Source organism: Phyllobates terribilis, unplaced genomic scaffold (assembly GCF_046119375.1).
Source record: "Phyllobates terribilis strain yellow unplaced genomic scaffold, ASM4611937v1 Scaffold_1__5_contigs__length_1240528914, whole genome shotgun sequence".
Taxonomy (NCBI): Eukaryota; Metazoa; Chordata; class Amphibia; order Anura; family Dendrobatidae; genus Phyllobates; species Phyllobates terribilis.
The window spans coordinates 840,564,354-840,578,804 of NW_027362761.1; positions in this window are offsets into that span (position 1 = coordinate 840,564,354).

Below are 14,451 nucleotides of genomic sequence, written 5' to 3' on the forward strand. Positions count from 1 at the left end.
CAGTAAGGTTTTTAATATAGGCAGTATAGGTACCGTCCCAATTTAGGGTCACCTTGCCGCTGGTGGGACGGCTTGTATACTTTTTTTGATCAAAAATAGTTCACTAAGTACCCTATATTTATTATGCAACTTTGCTTTACATTTATATATAATGATGGTAGGGTATGAGATATATTTTTGTCTTTTGTCTTTTGTAGGTTTTGTTTCTTTTTTGCTAGTGTGAACATGCTCCTATTTCTTGCATGTCTACCATCTTAGACCTCAGTTCACATTGCCTGGTTTTTTGTCTTGTTTGCATTCTGTGCAATTTAAGGGTGTGGCATCCCCTTTGTTGAGCTGACTGGTATATATGTAGCTTACCACGGGCCTGGGTGGTCTGGAGTTGGGACCCGGTCCTATTTGTCTACCCTTTTATATGCATTACTTCAACTTTGATATACAGTAAGGTTTTTAATATAGGCAGTATAGGTACCGTCCCAATTTAGGGTCACCTTGCCGCTGGTGGGACGGCTTGTATACTTTTTTTGATCAAAAATAGTTCACTAAGTACCCTATATTTATTATGCAACTTTGCTTTACATTTATATATAATGATGGTAGGGTATGAGATATATTTTTGTCTTTTGTCTTTTGTAGGTTTTGTTTGTTTTTTGCTAGTGTGAACATGCTCCTATTTCTTGCATGTCTACCATCTTAGACCTCAGTTCACATTGCCTGGTTTTTTGTCTTGTTTGCATTCTGTGCAATTTAAGGGTGTGGCATCCCCTTTGTTGAGCTGACTGGTATATATGTAGTTTACCACGGGCCTGGGTGGTCTGGAGTTGGGACCCGGTCCTATTTGTCTACCCTTTTATATGCATTACTTCAACTTTGATATACAGTAAGGTTTTTAATATAGGCAGTATAGGTACCGTCCCAATTTAGGGTCACCTTGCCGCTGGTGGGACGGCTTGTATACTTTTTTTGATCAAAAATAGTTCACTAAGTACCCTATATTTATTATGCAACTTTGCTTTACATTTATATATAATGATGGTAGGGTATGAGATATATTTTTGTCTTTTGTCTTTTGTAGGTTTTGTTTCTTTTTTGCTAGTGTGAACATGCTCCTATTTCTTGCATGTCTACCATCTTAGACCTCAGTTCACATTGCCTGGTTTTTTGTCTTGTTTGCATTCTGTGCAATTTAAGGGTGTGGCATCCCCTTTGTTGAGCTGACTGGTATATATGTAGCTTACCACGGGCCTGGGTGGTCTGGAGTTGGGACCCGGTCCTATTTGTCTACTCTTTTATATGCATTACTTCAACTTTGATATACAGTAAGGTTTTTAATATAGGCAGTATAGGTACCGTCCCAATTTAGGGTCACCTTGCCGCTGGTGGGACGGCTTGTATACTTTTTTTGATCAAAAATAGTTCACTAAGTACCCTATATTTATTATGCAACTTTGCTTTACATTTATATATAATGATGGTAGGGTATGAGATATATTTTTGTCTTTTGTCTTTTGTCGGTTTTGTTTCTTTTTTGCTAGTGTGAACATGCTCCTATTTCTTGCATGTCTACCATCTTAGACCTCAGTTCACATTGCCTGGTTTTTTGTCTTGTTTGCATTCTGTGCAATTTAAGGGTGTGGCATCCCCTTTGTTGAGCTGACTGGTATATATGTAGCTTACCACGGGCCTGGGTGGTCTGGAGTTGGGACCCGGTCCTATTTGTCTACCCTTTTATATGCATTACTTCAACTTTGATATACAGTAAGGTTTTTAATATAGGCAGTATAGGTACCGTCCCAATTTAGGGTCACCTTGCCGCTGGTGGGACGGCTTGTATACTTTTTTTGATCAAAAATAGTTCACTAAGTACCCTATATTTATTATGCAACTTTGCTTTACATTTATATATAATGATGGTAGGGTATGAGATATATTTTTGTCTTTTGTCTTTTGTAGGTTTTGTTTCTTTTTTGCTAGTGTGAACATGCTCCTATTTCTTGCATGTCTACCATCTTAGACCTCAGTTCACATTGCCTGGTTTTTTGTCTTGTTTGCATTCTGTGCAATTTAAGGGTGTGGCATCCCCTTTGTTGAGCTGACTGGTATATATGTAGCTTACCACGGGCCTGGGTGGTCTGGAGTTGGGACCCGGTCCTATTTGTCTACCCTTTTATATGCATTACTTCAACTTTGATATACAGTAAGGTTTTTAATATAGGCAGTATAGGTACCGTCCCAATTTAGGGTCACCTTGCCGCTGGTGGGACGGCTTGTATACTTTTTTTGATCAAAAATAGTTCACTAAGTACCCTATATTTATTATGCAACTTTGCTTTACATTTATATATAATGATGGTAGGGTATGAGATATACTTTTGTCTTTTGTCTTTTGTAGGTTTTGTTTCTTTTTTGCTAGTGTGAACATGCTCCTATTTCTTGCATGTCTACCATCTTAGACCTCAGTTCACATTGCCTACCCTTATGATAAAGCAAAATTAGGGGATGAAAAACATTTTTTGTGGGAAAAATGTGAAAATTTTATTCTTACAGCTCAATAATATAAACTTCTGTGAAGCACCTGGTGGTGCAAGGTGCTCACTACACATCTAGATAAGTTCCCTAGGGGGTCTAGTTTCCAAAATGGTGTCACTTGTGGGGGGTTTCCACTGTTTAGGCACATCAGGGGCTCCCCAAATGCAACATGGCGTCCGCTAATTATTCAAGCAAATTTTACATTCAAAAAGTCAAATGGCGCTCCTTCCCTTCCAATCCCTGCCGTGCGCCCAAACAGTGGTTTTCCCCACATATGGGGTATCGACATGTTCAGGAGAAATTGCACAACAAATTTCATTGTGCAATTTATCCTATTACCCTTATGATAATGCAAAATTAGGGGATGAAAAACATTTTTGTGGGAAAAATGTGAAAATTTTATTTTTACAGCTCAATATTATAAACTGGCGCTCCTTCCCTTCCAAACCCTGCAGTGCGCCCAAACAGTGGTTTTCCCTCACATATGGGGTATCAGCGCGCTCAAGAGAAATTGCACAAAAAATTCTGGGGTCCATTTTTTCCTGTTACCCCTGTGAAAATAAAAAAAATTGGGTCTAAAGTAACATTTTTGTGAAAAAAGTTAAATGTTAATTTTTTTCTTCCACATTCCAAAAATTCCTGTGAAGCACCTGAAGGGTTAATAAAGTTCTTGAATGTGGTTTTGAGCACCTTGAGAGGTGCAGTTTTTAGAATGGTGTCACTTTTGGGTATTTTCTATCATAAAGACCCCTCAAAGTGACTTCAAATATAATGTGGTCCCTAAAAAAATGTTTTTGTAAATTTTGTTGGAAAAATGAGAAATCGCTGGTCAACTTTTAACCCTTATAGCTCCCTAACAAAAAAAAATGTTGGTTCCAAAATTGTGCTGATGTAAAGTAGACATGTGGGAAATGTTATTTATTAACTATTTTGTGTGACATATCGCTCTGATTTAAGGGCATGAAAATTCAAAGTTTGAAAATTGAAAAATTTTCAACATTTTTGCCAAATTTCCGATTTTTTCACAAATAAACGCAAGTGATATTGAAGACATTTTACCACTATCATGAAGTACAATATGTCACAAAAAATAGTCTCAGAATCAGGGAAATCCGTTGAAGCGTTCCAGAGTAATTACTTCATAAAGTGACAGTGGTCAGAATTGAAAAAATTGGCCTGGTCACGAAGGCAAAAATAGGCTCTGGCGCGAAGTGGTTAAACACCCCAGCATACATCCATTACTTAAAAAACCATCCCTTGACCAGAACTGCACGGCCAACTACAGACCTGTTTCCAATCTTCCATTTATCTCTAAACTCCTGGAACACCTAGTCCATACCCTCTACAATCTGGTTTCCGCTGTTTACATTCTACTGAAACTGCCCTCACTAAAGTCTCTAATGATTTACTAACAGCTAAATCTAATGGTCACTACTAGTGTTGAGCGAGCATGTTCAACACTGCTCGGTACTCGCCCAAGCATCCCACTACTCGGGATGTTCGGCGAGCACCGAGCATTTCCGGGTTACTCGGACGGGAGCTTGGTCTCTGCCCTGCATGTTTGGCGCTCTTTACTGAGCCAATGAACATGCAGGGATTGCCAGCCAGTCACTGTAATGCTGCAGCCATGTTGGTTGTGGGCATTACAGTGATTGGCTGGCCGCACAGCGTCACCTCGAGTATTTAAAACCGGGCGCCGCCATCTTGGACACAGTCGCTCCGGATCAGACGGTGTAGGGAGAGTGTTGCTGAGCTAGGGAGAGATTTATACTGCGAAATAGGTAGTGTAGGGTCTCTAAAGCCTGCAAAATCAAACAAACAGTCCTTTTCAGGACTAATATCCATCCCAGATATCAGGCAGGCAGGCAGGCTGTATAGGAGACGCAGTGGTTATACCAACAAACACTGCATTACAGTCCTGTGTGCTGCTTTTCAAATTGCTAGACTTAGCCCCAGGTCTCAGGGGACAGGAGAAATCCTTTTTGTTTCATCTAAATCCTCTTTTTTTTTTTTTCCTCAGTCAGACTGTACAAATACCCATCTTATTAACCTTTTGGTATCCCCCCCCCAAAAAAAAAAATTGAGTGTGTCTGCGAGTGTTCAGACACAAATATATCTGTTTAAAAGAGTCTGGTGTAGGCCAGATAACTAGAACTGTGGTATTCCTCTTCCACAGTTCAAATCTGGGTGTAATCCACCTTTTCGCATAAAAAAAAACAGTCTCAGTGTCTCGCTGACTGTTCAGACACAAATATATCTGTTTAAAAGAGTCTGGTGTAGGCCAGATAACTAGAACTGTGGTTTTGCAGTTCCACGGTTCAAATATCTGTATTATCCACTTTTTTGCCTTTTTCTCCATAAAAAAAAACATTTTGAGTGTGTCGCTCACTGTTCAGACACAAATATATCTGTTTTAAAGAGTCTGGTGTAGGCCAGAGAACTAGAACTGTGGTTTTCCTCTTCCACGGTTCAAATCTCCTTTTTACTACCCTTTTGCCATTGATAGTGCGAGTGTAAGCTATTTTACTTCATTTACAATGGGAAAGGCGCGTGGCAAGGGACGTGGAACTGGACGTTCTGGTGATGGTGCGTGCAGAGGACGGGGCCGTGGCCAAGGTGAAAATGTGCCACAACCAACAGCCACATCTTCTCGCTCCCAGTTCTTGACCGAATTACTAGGGAAGCACACAACAGCACCACTATTCTGAACTGATCAGTGTGAACAGGTTATTAATTGGATAGCAGATAATACTTCCAGTCACCAGGGCAACACCACCTCCGGTCTGTCTTCCACACGGTCAAGTGTTAGTAGCCGTGAGTCTCGACTGCATACTCCTCCTCACCCTGATGCTCCTTCCTCCCACCATGCCGAGTGTCATCAGACAGCAACTGATCCCACAGTTGGACACTCTGAAGAGCTGTTCACTGGTCCATTTCCATATTTGTGCCCCTCGCCTGCTCCGCTTGAAGTGGTGGAAGAGGAGATCCCATGTAGCGATGGCCAAATATTTGAACAGCCACGGCCACAGGAAGGTGACTCTGGCAATTTGTCACAAGAGGTGGACGATGACGAGACACAATTGCCACGAAGTGAGGAGGAGGACCGTGGTGCGGAAGTGGAAGAGAAGGAGGTGGTGGATGATCTAGTAACTGACCCAATGTGGTAGGAGGACACGCAGAGCGAGGCCAGCAGCACACAGTGGGAGGGAGGCAGAGTGCCCCAACAGGCAGGAAGAAGCAGTGTGGTGGCCGCAGACAGAAGGCGTTCCCCGTAACACCAACACCAGGGACGTTGCCAGTACAACCGGTATGTCTTCCAGAGTCTGGAATTTTTTTAAAGACTCTGCTGATAACCCCAAAAAGGCCATTTGTACCACCTGCCAGGCCAGCATCAGCAGGGGTGACAAAAGTACCCGCCTGACCACCACCAGCATGATCAGGCACATGTCAGCAAAGCACCCAACTTTGTGGGGCGAACCCCTGGGTCCACGACCAGTGTCAGCGGGTGTCACCACTGCTTCTTCCGCTGTTGTGCATGTAAGAGAACCCCCTGTTGTGCATGCAAGGCAATCCCCTGTCCATACTGCATGCAAAGATGCCCCCTCCTCTCAGTCTTCACTTGTTATCGCAGTTTCTCAAGAAACAGCATCAACGTCCACGTCCACGTCCCACCGCAGCATTCAATTGTCCATATCCCTGACGTTTGAATGAAAGAGCTAATTCACAGCCAACGCCCCACAGGCCACAGTCCAAAATTCGCACATTTCACGACTGCTTGTGTTGGAAATGCTGCCTTTTAGGCTGGTGGAAATGGAATCCTTCCGCAACCTTATGGCGTTGGCCGTCCCTCGGTACTCAGTCCCCAGCCGACACTATTTTACCCGGTGTGCCATCCCACACTACATAAGCGCGTGTCCCAAAACATCTGCCGTGCCCTCAGCAACGCAGTTACTGGGAGAGTCCACCTGACAACGGACACGTGGACAAGTGCTTGTGGCCAGGGACGGTACGTCTCCCTGACGGCAACTGGGTAAACATAGTGGAAGCTGGGACCCAGTCAGACCATGGGACAGAATACATCCTCCCCACACCGAGGATTGCGGGCCCTATGTCAGTCAGAGTTGCCCCCACAGTGTACAGCTCCTGCGCATCATCCTCCTCCTACTCCCCATGTTCAGCCTCCAACTCAGATATCACCACATAAGTTACAAGCTGGAAGCACTGCAGTACTGCCTCAGCCAAGCGGAAACAGGCTGTGCTGAAACTCATAAGCTTAGGTGATAAACTTCACACTGCTTGTGAGTTGTGGACAGCTGTGAAAGTCGTGTGTGTCAATGGCCGTAACCTGGTGGCGGCTCTGAGGCGAGGCGAGATCTCACACGTACCATGCCTGGCTCATGTGCTTAACCTCGTGGTTCAGCGGTTTCTTAAATCGTACCCCAAGTTGCCAGATCTGCTCGTCAAAGTATGCCGCCTGTCAGTTCAATTTTAGAAGTCGGCTACAGCTTCCGCCGCCCTTGCTGTGTTGCAGCAGCGTTTACAGCTTCCGCCACACCGACTGGTGTGTGATGTCCCCACACGTTGGAACTCTACCCTCCACATGTTGCAAAGGATTTGTGAGCAGAAGAGAGCAGTTGTGGAGTACCAGCTGCAACAAGGCTTTCGATATTCAGGTCAGACTCCACACATAAGACCTCAGGAGTGGACCTGGATGTCTGACATATGTACCATTCTGAAAAACTTTGAGGAGTTCACCAAGATGGTGAGTGGCGATGACGCCATCATTAGTGTCAGCATCCCACTTGTCTGTCTTTTGCAACGCTCTCTGCAGAGAATTAAAGAGGAGGCATTGCAGCCAGAGTATGATGAGATGGATCCAGAAGCCGTAGCAGGCGATTACACACAGCCCAGCCTCATCTCATCCCAATGTGCATTGGGGGATAATGAGGGAGAGGAGGAGGAGGAAGAGGAAGAACAGGAGCTGGTATCATGCTCTGTAGACGGTTGTAACTGTACAACTGTTATACTGTCGGTTCAGCGTGGGTGGCATGAGGACAGGGGGGGAGGAGGAGAAGGAGGTGGAGGAGAGCATGGTGAGTCATCATCTTGGTGAGGACACAGAAGTCTTGCCCGTTACCAGTCTGGCACGCATGGCTGGCTTTATGTTACGCTGCCTTCATAGAATCATAGAATCATAGAATGGTAGAGTTGGAAGGGACCTCCTGGGTCATCTGGTCCAACCCCCTGCTCAAAGCAAGATTCACTAGATCATCTCAGACAGATGTCTGTCCAGCCTCTGTTTGAAGACGTCCATTGAAGGGGAACTCACCACCTCTCGTGGCAGCCTGTTCCACTCATTAATCACCCTAACTGTCAAAAAGTTTTTTCTAATATCTAATCTGTGTCTCCTCCTATTTAGTTTCATCCCATTGCTTCTAGTCTTTCCTTGTGCAAATGAGAATAAAGATGATCCTTCTACAATGTGACAGCCCTTGACATATTTGTAGACAGCTATTAAGTCTCCTCTCAGTCTTCTTTTTTGCAAGCTAAACATTCCCAAATCCTGCAACCGTTCCTCATAGGACATGGTTTGCAGACCAGTCACCATTCTGGTCGCTCTTCTCTGAACTTGCTCCAGTTTGTCTATGTCTTTTTTAAAATGTGGTGCCCAAAACTGTACACAGTATTCCAGATGAGGTCTGACCAAAGAGGAGTAAAGACCGATAATGACTTCACGTGATCTAGACTGTATGCTTCTGCTAATACATCACAGAATTGTATTTGCCTTTTTTGCTGCTGCATCACACTGTTGACTCATGTTCAGTCTATGATCTATTAGTATACCTAAGTCTTTTTCACATGTACTGTTGCTTAGCTCTATTCCTCCCATTCTGTATATGCTTTTTTCATTTTTATTGCCCAGATGTAGTACTTTGCATTTTCCCTGTTAAAAACCATTCTGTTGGTTGCTGCCCACTGCTCCAGTTTATTTAGGTCTTTTTGAATCCTCTCTCTCTCTTCTCTAGTATTAGCTATCCCTCCTAGCTTTGTGTCATCAGCAAATTTAATCAGCTTACCCTCAATTCCTTCATCTAAATCATTGATAAAGATGTTGAACAATACAGGTCCCAGGACGGAGCCCTGTGGTACCCCACTTGAGACATTCATCCAGCTGGATGTGAAGCCATTTACAACCCCCCTTTGAGTCCGATCACTAAGCCAGTTATGAATCCACCTAACAGTTGCCTGGTCCATTGCATACTTGGTCATTTTTTTAATAAGGATGGTGTGAGATACTTTGTCAAATGCTTTGCTGACAAAGTATCTCACACCATCCTTATTGAAAAAACCGTTATTGAACCGTTATTGAATCACCTTAACCGTGACCCTCGCGTTGTCAAAATGTTGGGTGACAGTCATTACTGGTTGGTGACACTTTTCGACCCCCGCTACAAGGAGAACTTTCACTCTCTTATTACTGAGGTGGAGAGGTCTACAAAAATGGGGCAGTACCAGAAGGCCCTTGTTGCAGAACTGTTAAAAAAATTCCCATCTGAACATGCTAGCGGAAGAGGTCACAGTTCATTGACCAACCAAGGCGTACAGGCGAGAGAGACGCAACTCCAATCCACCAGAGACAGGGGAACACTGTCAACGTTCTGGGACAGTTTTATGAGACCCGCCCAGCTTACAGGCCCTGAGGCGCGGGGTACTCTCAAAAGGAGTGGAAAGTTTCAAAAGATGGTGAGGGAGTACCTTGCCGACCGTACCAGCATCCTCCGTGATTCCTCTGTGCCTTTTAATTATTGGGTATCCAAGCTGGACACTTGGAATGAACTCGCTCTGTACGCCTTGAAGGTCCTGGCCTGCCCTGCCGCTAGCATGTTATCGGAGCGTGTTTTTAGTGCCGCTGGGGGAATTATAACTGATAAGCGTACTCGCCTGGCAACTGACAATGCTGACAAGCTGACCCTTATCAAAATGAGCAAGGGCTGGATTGGGCCAGACTTCTCATCACCACCAAATGACAGCAGAGTAACATAAAGTCAAATCCACTGTGTTATTTTGGGAGGTGTATTCCCTTGCACCGCTTCACACCCACACATGGGTATACGCTACCTCATTTCGGCTGTTTTTTGCTCTTCTCCTTATCCTCAGCCTGCACCACCACTATACCACCAGGGTGACCGTGGTCCGTGTTGCTAGCATTGCAAGTTCCTTCGTTCTAATTTTTGGCAGCTTTTGCTTGGAAGGCATAGACAAAGACTATGGGAGATCCACTCCCCAACAATGGGAATAATGATTTTAATATGCTGTACTGCATGGCTCTTGTAAGGGGCATTAAAATCATCTTGTTAAGCTACTATGACCTCCAGGTCTCTTCCAAGGGTCATTGATATTGTCTTTTTATTCCACTGCGTCCTCCACCACTCTTCCAAGGGGCATTTAAACCATTTTGTTAAGCTACTGTGACCACCAGGTGTCTTCCAACGGGCATTAAAACCTTGTTGTTAAACCATTCAGAACGCCACATCTCTTCCAAGGGGCATTAAAACCGTCTTGTTAAGATACTGTGACCTCCACGTATCTTCCAAGGGGCATTGATATTGTCTTTTTATTCCACTGCTACCTCCACCACTATTTCCAAGGGGCAATGATATTGTCTTTTTATTCCACTGGGACCTCCACGTCTCTTCCAAGGGGCATTAAAACCGTCTTGTTAAACCACTCTGAACTCCACGTCTCTTCCAAGGGGCATTAAAACCGTCTTGTTAAGCTACTGTGACCTCCGCGTCTCTTCCAAGGGGCATTAAAACCATCTTGTTAAGCTACTGTGACCTCCACGTATCTTCCAAGGGGCATTAAAACCGTCTTGTTAAACCACTCTGAACTCCACGTCTCTTCCAAGAGGCATTAAAATCATCCTGTTAAGCTACTGTGACCTCCACGTCTCTTCCAAGGGTCATTGATATTGTCTTTTTATTCTACTGAGACCTCCACCACTCTTCCAAGGGTCATTGATATTGTATTTTTATTCCACTGCGACCTCCTTCACTCTTCCAAGGGGCATTAAAACCATCTTGTTAAACCACTCTTAACTCCATGTCTCTTCCAAGGGGCATTAAAACCGTTTTGTTAAGCTACTGTGACCCCCAGGTCTCTTCCAAGGGGCATTAAAACCGTCTTGTTAAACCACTCTGAATGCCACGTCTCTTCCAAGGGGCATTAAAACCGTGTTGTTAAGCTACTGTGACCTCCACGTCACTTCCAAGGGGCATTGATATTGTCTTTTTATTCCACTGCGACCTCCACCACTATTTCCAAGGGGCATTGATATTGTCTTTTTATTCCACTGGGACCTCCACGTCTCTTCCAAGGGGCATTAAAACCGTCTTGTTAAACCACTCTGAACTCCTCGTCTCTTCCAAGGGGCATTAAAACCGTCTTGTTAAGCTACTTTGACCTCCACGTCTCTTCCAAGGGGCATTAAAACCGTCTTGTTAAGCTACTGTGACCTCCACGTCTCTTCCAAGGGGCATTAAAACCATCTTGTTAAACGACTCTGAACTCCACATCTCTTCCAAGGGGCATTAAAACCATCTTGTTAAGCTACTGTGACCTCCACGTATCTGCCAAGGGGCATTAAAACCGACTTGTTAAACCACTCTGAACTCCACGTCTCTTCCAAGGGGCATTAAAATCGTCTTGTTAAGCTACTGTGACCTCCACGTCTCTTCCAAGGGTCATTGATATTCTCTTTTTATTCCACTGGGATCTCCACCACTCTTCCAAGGGGCATTGATATTGTCTTTTATTCCACTGTAACCTCCATCACTCTTCCAAGGGGCATTGATATTGTCTTTTTATTCCACTGGGACCTCCACTACTCTATCAAGGGGCATTAAAATCATCTTATTAAACCACTCTGAACTCCAGGTTTCTTCCAAGAGGCATTAAAATTGTCTTGTTAAGCTACTGTGAACTCCTCGTCTCTTCCAAGGGTCATTGATATTGTCTTTTTATTCCACTGGGACCTCAACCACTCTTCCAAGGGTCATTGATATTGTCTTTTTATTCCACTGGGACCTCAACCACTCTTCCAAGGGGCATTGATATTGTCTTTTTATTCCACTGGGACCTCCACGTCTCTTCCAAGGGGCATTAAAACCATCTTGTTAAGCTACTGTGACCTCCACGTCTCTTCCAAGGGGCATTGATATTGTCTTTTTATTCCACTGCGACCTCCACCACTCTTCCAAGGGGCATTGATATTGTCTTTTTATTACACTGGGACCTCCACCACTTTTCCAAGGGGCATTGATATTGTCTTTTTATTCCACTGAGACCTCCACATCTCTTCCAAGGGGCATTAAAACCATCTTGTAAAAACCACTCTGAACTCTACGTCTCTTCCAAGGGGCATTAAAACAGTCTTGTTAAGCTACTGTGACCTCCACGTCTATTCCAAGGGGCATTAAAACCGTCTTGTTAAACCACTCTGAACTCCACGTCTCTTCCAAGGGTCATTGATATTCTCTTTTTATTCCACTGGGATCTCCACCACTCTTCCAAGGGTCATTGATATTGTCTTTTTATTCCACTGGGACCTCAACCACTCTTCCAAGGGGCATTGATATTGTCTTTTTATTCCACTGGGACCTCCACGTCTCTTCCAAGGGGCATTAAAACCATCTTGTTAAGCTACTGTGACCTCCACATCTCTTCCAAGGGGCATTGATATTGTCTTTTTATTCCACTGCGACCTCCACCACTCTTCCAAGGGGCATTGATATTGTCTTTTTATTACACTGGGACCTCCACCACTTTTCCAAGGGGCATTGATATTGTCTTTTTATTCCACTGAGACCTCCACATCTCTTCCAAGGGGCATTAAAACCATCTTGTAAAAACCACTCTGAACTCTACGTCTCTTCCAAGGGGCATTAAAACAGTCTTGTTAAGCTACTGTGACCTCCACGTCTATTCCAAGGGGCATTAAAACCGTCTTGTTAAACCACTCTGAACTCCACGTCTCTTCCAAGGGGCATTAAAATCGTCTTGTTAAGCTACTGTGACCTCCACGTCTCTTCCAAGGGTCATTGATATTGTCTTTTTATTCCATTGCGACCTCCACCAGTCTTCCAAGGGGCATTTATATTGTCTTTTTATTCCACTGCGACCTCCACCACTCTTCCAAGGGGCATTGATATTGTCTTTTTATTCCACTGTAACCTCCACCACTCTTCCAAGGGGCATTGATATTGTCTTTTTATTCCACTGGGAACTCCACGTCGCTTCCAAGGGGCATTAAAACCGTCTTGTTTAACCACTCTGAACTCCACGTCTCTTCCAAGGGGTATTAAAACCATCTTGTTAAGCTACTGTGACCTCCACTTCTCTTCAAATGGGCATTAAAACCGTCTTGTTAAACCACTCTGAACTCCACAGCTCTTCAAGGGGCATTGAAGTGTTGTTTTTAATTACCTCTAACCTTCACGACTCTTCCAACGGGCATTGCATTTCCTCCTAATTTTAGTCAGCTTTTGCTTTTCAATGCATAGGCGAACACTAAGGGAGACCCACTCCCCAATAATGGGTAGAAGGTTTTTAGTACGCTGTAATCCACGTCTGTTTCAAGGGGCATTGCAGTTATTCATAATTTTTGGAAAGCCTTCCATTCACTGCTTAGGCCAACAGTGCACAGGAGACCCAGTTGGTATAAATGGAGAAAACGGTTTAGTTAAGGCCCTCTGACCTCCATGTCACTTCCAAGGGGCATTGGAGTGCCTCGAAATTTTTGGTAGGCATTGCACTCACTGTATGCCCTATAACTGTGTAGCCGAACGGCTCCTTTTGGTACAGAAACATATCCTACAAGACATGTGTGGTTGACTGGCCTGATATTGATGTGAATGGTCCCTGTTCCTCCTGCTCTTTCTCCTTTGCCACCACCTCATCCATCATTCATCACCTGAAGCTTTGCTTCAACGGGAGTCATAGAACTGGGACAGTAGTAGGAAAACATCCAGCAATCCTCGGAGGAGGTAGGATATGCGCCAAATCGCTGACCACCTCAGGCCTAGCCGCTACTACATACATGCGCTTGCGTTTCAAGGAACAGAAAGCTAAGGAGATGGATGACCTCATGATCATGAATAATTTATTCATTGTGTAGGAGCCTGACCACTGCTGCTGTCTACCTTCTGAACTTTGTGTTGAAGCCTGATTGACCCAGGACCCGCAATCCTCTATGTCTGGAGGACGTGTTGCATCCCAGTGTCCAACTGTGTCCCGGCTTCCACAATATTACCCAGTGTGAAGGTGTCAGTGAGATGGACCATCCCTGGCCACATTCACTTGTCCACGTGTTTGTGGTTAGACTGTCCTTCCCACTAAATGCACTGGGGAGGGCACAGGTAATGTTTTGGTATGCGCGCTTGTGTATAAAGCGCACTGGGACAAATAGGGGCGGCTGGGGACAGAGTATGGACACCCGGCCGCCCCCTGGCAGCTGGGGACCAAGCATGGACACCCGACCGCCGGGGGGCTGGGGACTGAGTATGGATACCAGGCCGCCGACGCAGCCATGACCTGGTGGCCAGATTCCGCCTCCACATGCCTAAAAGGCCCAATTTCAAGTGCAAGCAAGCAGCATGGTATTGCAGCCTGGGGGTGGGTAGGTGGCAGGCTGCATACTTGCGCTTGCATTGCAAGGAATGGGGGAGGTACAATTGAACACTGCCCTGGGACAAGGACTTGCACGGGAATAGTTGCAAGTTTGCATCTTCTGATGCGGCAAGGATCACTTCTGATGGGCACACTTTTAGGCAGTGACCTGGGTGTCAGTGATGCTTCCAGGGGTCTTCCCCATGCTGTTCCCATGTCTTTTCAGCACTGTATGCATGTGTCACACAGCACATG